The sequence below is a fragment of the Tenebrio molitor genome, unplaced genomic scaffold (genome assembly GCF_963966145.1).
Source record: "Tenebrio molitor unplaced genomic scaffold, icTenMoli1.1 SCAFFOLD_236, whole genome shotgun sequence".
Taxonomy (NCBI): Eukaryota; Metazoa; Arthropoda; class Insecta; order Coleoptera; family Tenebrionidae; genus Tenebrio; species Tenebrio molitor.
Genome location: NW_027184120.1, coordinates 7,882 through 13,740, shown reverse-complemented (window position 1 = coordinate 13,740; position 5,859 = coordinate 7,882). Strand labels below are relative to the sequence as shown.

Genomic DNA, 5,859 nt, shown 5'->3' with positions numbered 1-5,859 from the left:
TCAAAATCAAAATTGTAGTTGTTAGGTTGGTTAAATCACTAGTTATTTTCATATTGCCCGGTCGGTATCTATGATATTTTGATTTTTCAAATTAATCATTTGTTTAAATTGACATTGTCAAATAAATTGCAAAATTATTTAAGTATATTGGGTGATTCAAAATGATTGTGGTCAAGTATGGCAACTCTGTACGAAAATTTATGTGGCAACTGTGTGGGTAGGGTAGAGTTGATATTTCTTGGACAGTTCATAGTCGCGCAATTTTGAAAACTGTCAAATCAATGTGTAATGATATCAAAAAAGTCAAATGCACGCTTATGAAATGTCATACAAATGACAACTCTACCTCATCCACACAGTTGTCACATAAATGTTCGTACATAGTTGCCATACTTGGCCAAAATCATTTTGAATCACCCATTTTGTAAAAAGGTCAAAATGGAACATTCAAAACGAACTATGGTGGCGCGAGAGAAAAGGGCCATAACAAATTATATTATAAAGCCATACCTTCAACAAAAAAAAAACGTTTCTGATTTTAACCCAACTGTGGAGAAACAGCATTTTGCATTGTGAAAATGAAAACTTAATTAAAGCTGATTGGTTAACTATGTGGGTATTAGAGATGTTCCACCCAATCTATTCTTAGCGGAATCAGACTCAGACAGGTATGGAAAGCGATTTTCAATTTTGGTTATTGTTTAGTTTTTACCTGTTTTCAATTTGTCTGTTTTTTTTTGTGCTTTTTATAAACTTGATTAAATTGCTCCAGTTCTTTTAGTTGCTGCATCTCGTTTCAAGTCTTCAAAACGTTTTTAGTTCAAAAAGGAAAACATAACCTAAATATATTTTGTAGATTTTGACGTGGGTACAATCTAGTGAAAAATTTGTTTGTTCGATACCTCCCTAGAAAGTGGGTCTGTATCCATGGTTACCAGTGAGTGAAGGTTTCACTTTCGCTCACGCACTTTCGCTCACGTACTTTCGCTCACGCACTTTCGCTCACGCATAATTGAAATTCGATTTTATGAAAAAGAATTTGTATATTGAAAATAATTACATACCAATAATAACTAAACGTTATTCACGTGGAGTTGAACATTTCAAGGTCAAATAATTTTATTTTTTGGCTCTGTAATTATGTTTTGTAAATGGTGACATGCAGCTAACCAACATAATGCGAATTTAGCAATGCTCAATCCATCGTGAACGGTATTTACCTGCATGTCACTGTTTGCTAAATTATTTGACCTTGAAATGTTCAATTCAACGTGAATAACGTATACAGTGCATTTTTTTAAGACTGGCCAGAGGGTTTTACATGCTAATTTTTCAACCTCCTGTTAACTTTGTATTTGTAATACCTAAATGGTTGTAATAGACAATTTACAAATAAAATGTTATTTGCAAAAAATAGTGTGAACATTAATATTTTACATTTTATAACGATAGATTCATTATTTATGTTATAACAAGTTTCTTTACTTTAATAAAAATTAAATGAAATGTCCAAAATGGCATCCAGAGGCAGTTAAGCAATCACATAATCAATTACATATCAAAATTACAAATGTCAGGTGAAATTTTAGCCTACTGAAAATTTAAAATTAGAGCAAACGGAATTCAAAAAATGTCTTTTTGCTATAACTTATTCCTTGATTCTGGTTATTAAATTGAAATTGTTTCAATACATTATCATATCCCACAACTTTACTACAAAACTGGGTTGAATATTTTCATGAGGACAAAAGTTAACAGGGGGTTGAAAAATGTAGCTTGTAAAACCCTATGGCCAGTCTTAAAAAAAACTCACTGTATAACAATTCATCACTTTACATAATTAATCACGACGGCCACCGAATATGCCCATCATCAGTACAACTTTCTGAAGGATCCACTCTTGGTCCGCCGCTTCCAGTAAAAACTTGCAAACATCGTTTCTTGAAGAAGTTGTAGCTTTTTTCGGCTGATAGTTTCTACATTTTGTTTTCAAAAAGGAGGTGAGACTGTTGAACCTGTACAATTTATTATATTAAAACAACTAATAGCTTATTAAAAAAACCTCTTACCTGGATACCTGGAGATATAAACGTTTTGAAATAATACAAACAGTGTACTCTTCAACATTGAATAACCGCGCTGATGCTGCTTTCGTCTTTTCCCTTGATCTCGGTCTGCCATTGTGTAAATATTTCCAATTCTTTCTGGTATCGTAATTTTGATTTCGTAGGCACCATTTGGTACTTCGCGGCACTTGCCTCTTCCAGGACGTCATCAGGAACACAGAATTCTTCGTCATCCATTTCCACAACGTGGTGTGCACAATCACTTTATTGACTTTGCAAAACTTTGTTTATTTTGTATTTTATTTTTTTCCATAGCAACAGATCTCTCCGAAAATGTGATTTATTTATTTTATTTAAAAGTGAAAAGTTATTTATTAAAATTTAACATAAAATAACATTTTTAATTTACAATGCGAAAATTTCCGATAATAATAATTTTATTTAAAATTTTGAATATAAAGTTACAGACTCTAGAGTGGTATATAAGGGAAAGTAGGCTCGATCCTGGTTCCTAGGGGAGTTTTTGAGCGTTACATTTTCTGTTGGCAGCATCTACTGTTTACTATCAAGTTTCAAATATCTGTCAGTTCGGTCAAGCGCCAAATTCAAAACAGAAAAATTTCTTAAAATGGTTGGTTGCACGGCACCTTATTGTTCTGCCAGATCAGAAAGAGGTATTAAAATGTTTCAGTTCCCAAACGATGCGTCACGCAGACAATTGTGGATCCAAAATATTGGAAAACCATTGAATTGGCAGCCTAGTTGCCACAAACTTTGTGAAGTAAATGCAAGCAAATCTAAATAGTTAACATAAAATTTACATTTTATTTTCACTCTTGAAATATTTTAACAATGAGCAATTTAATTTAAATGCAAATAATGACAAAGTTTTAAGAAATAAAAAATAAATAAAACAACCTCCAAATTTGAATGCACCTTCAACATCATCACTTACACTCCCTACTTGTTCCTCCACCTACACTGAACATAATTCTTCTCTAGCAAATGAAAATATTCTTCACTACATTGCAGGCTCAATAGTCAACTCCCTACCTAAAAAGAGCATGTGTACTAAATGTGCTAATTAGCTTCATTCTGAGGACAACAATCACTGTGACGACAATGTTCAGATATATAGTTCAAAGCGAAATTTTGGAGGTTTACATTTTCCAAGTAGCTGCTTTTTTACACTTATTCGAATATGTGAAGAAACATTTAATCGCTATACAAAAGTTTTACTTTCCAATCAGCTTACAGAGACAACATACACTTCTATAGTATTGTCTATGTCTTCCCACATCATAATTCCAGCTTGCTGTAAACTTGCACACCTCGTTATAAAAAAATTTCTAATCATTCGCTCAACATCACTAGCAAATCACATTACGGAAAATTTACAGCACAAATGGCAAAGTTTTTCCACAAGTTGTAAGTTTGTAGTTGAACACTGTAATTGAACTTATTTTCTTCCATAATTGTGTTTATTTTGCACCTACTCTTGAAATGTCACCTGTCATATCATAGTCATATCTAACAATTTTGACAATAACAGTGCAGCCAATCAACAATCGACAAACGCCCCTAGGAACCAGGATAGAGTCTACTCTCTTTAATATACTAATTTTAACAGACTCATTTTCTAAGGAGTTAAAGTCCATTCAAAAAACATCTGGACTGTCAAAATCAAAATTGCAGTTGTTACGTTGGTTAAATCACTAGTTATTTTCATATTGCCCGGTCGGTATCTATGATCTTTTGATTTTTCAAACTATTCATTTGTTTAAATTGACATTGTCAAATAAATTGCAAATTATTTAAGTGCATTTTGTAAAAAGGTTAAAATGGAAAGTTCAAAACGAACTATGGTGGTTCTATTGGCGCGAGAGAAGAGGGCCATAACAAATTATTATATTACAAAGCCATACCGTCAACAAAAAACGTTTCTGATTTTAACCCAACTGTGGAGAAACAGCATCTTGCATTGTGAAAATGAAAACCTAATTAAAACTGATTGGTTATAACTATGTGAGTATTAAAGATGTTGCACCCAGTATATCCTTAGCGGAATCCGGGAATCTGACTCAGACAGGTATGGGAAGCGATTTTCAATTTTGGTTATTGTTTAGTTTTTACCGGTTTTCAGTTTGTCCTGTGTCACCTTCTGTTTTTCTTTGTGTTTTTTATAAACTTGATTAAATTGCTCCAGTTCTTTAAGTTGCTGCATTTCGTGTCAAATGTTCAAAATATTTTTAGTTCAATTACTAAAAAGGAAAACATAACCTAAATATATTTTGTAACTAGATTTTGACGTCGGTACACTCTAGCGAAAAATTTTTATACCCAAGTACAGTCAAAACAAGCATTTTATTTAAAATTTAATTTTGACAGTCCAGGAGTTTTTTGAATTTACTATATGTCTGGTATCGAACAAAATCAAATACAGCACTCGAGAGTAAGGCCGGTTTTGTTCACTTGAATTGCATCGACCACTCCGCTGCGCGTCGTGGCCGAACATGCAATTCGCGTGAACAAAAGCTTTACCTTCCTCTCTCGTAGTGTAAATAACTAATACCCAAGTACAGTCAAAACAAGCATTTTATTTAAAATTTAATTTTGACAGTTCAGGAGTTTTTTGAATCTACCTACTATATTTTATTATTACCTCAGTTATGAGAACAATTTTTTGCATAATCAAATAAGTGGCAAACTTCGAATTTACTCAACTAATGCCATCAATGACACTTCAATTTTGCCTAAAGTTGGGCCAACGAACAGATATAGAACGAGTAGAGTCCGCCCGTTCTAAGAGTAGCACACTGAGTCATGCGAATCTGACAAGTAGAATCTTACCAGCGGCGTAACGTGTGCGCACTTCACTAAATCAAATGGTTAAAAAAGATATTGTAAAAAGGATTCAGTCAAAGGTGAAATAACAAAACCAAATTTTTTTATCGGATAAATTTTTCAATCTTACGAAAACTTTTTGCTTTGACAATTTTACGAATTGAATTTGGGCATTTTTAGCTCGCGGGTTTAACCTTTGAATAAAAATGCCCAAATTCAACGTTATTTTTGGCAAGATTAATTCCAGAATACAAACTTTAACGTTAATTATCTTTTTATAATACCTACAGTTATTAAAAACTGAACACACACGTTTGATGTACACGGGAATTAATCGAAGATAAAATAACAAGACCTAATTTTTTATCGAATGCATTTTTCAATTTTACGAAAACTTTTAGCTTTGACAATTTTACGGCTATTTATAATTTTTGCCCGGTGCGAATAAATAAAATAAATTAACTGGAAATTTTTTATTTTGGTATTAAAGATTATTAGTAAAGAATACTGTAAAACTGTGTAGCCCTGAAAAGAACTGATATAAAAACGACTAAAAAGACTCGGAAACAACACACGAAATCATCAACGTGCGACGTAAATTCGAAATGAATCTGGAATCGCCGAAACTAAACTGCGCCACTGCGCAGGTAGAACACCCCTTTTTAAAAGTAGACTCGGCCCGACTCAAATTTGTCATCAACGCAGGTTTATTGGTGTGCTACTTTTAGAACGGGCGCACTCTAATAAAAAAAGGGATGTGGCGTTAGTTGCGCAGAACGATATACACCGAAGCCTGTTTCAAAATGAAGCAGGTTCTTTGCCATTTGCACTGCCGTCTCTATTTAGAGACGGCAGTGCCATTTGTCATTGTTATAAGAATGTGATCTAGTTGATAGACTGAGAAAAACGTTGCATTCATTGACGTGCACATCTTCTCCAAACAAGAACA

At 33.2% G+C, this 5,859-nt stretch overlaps 2 long non-coding RNA genes across 3 annotated transcripts; both read right to left on the bottom strand.

Moving 5' to 3' along the window:
• Positions 1–1,023: 1,023 nt before the first annotated feature.
• Positions 1,024–2,419, bottom strand: LOC138140809 (uncharacterized). The gene is made up of 2 exons (XR_011162746.1): positions 2,070–2,419; positions 1,024–2,015 (listed from the first exon to the last, which is right to left on the bottom strand). It is a non-coding gene; the product is annotated as an uncharacterized lncRNA (long non-coding RNA).
• A 452-nt stretch (positions 2,420–2,871) lies between these two features.
• LOC138140810 (uncharacterized) lies at positions 2,872–3,688 on the bottom strand. Of its 2 annotated transcripts, none has more exons than XR_011162748.1 (2): positions 3,322–3,688; positions 2,872–3,119 (listed from the first exon to the last, which is right to left on the bottom strand). It is a non-coding gene; the product is annotated as an uncharacterized lncRNA (long non-coding RNA). The 2 variants fall into 2 exon arrangements; XR_011162747.1 differs by having other exon boundaries at positions 3,335–3,688.
• Positions 3,689–5,859: the final 2,171 nt, after the last annotated feature.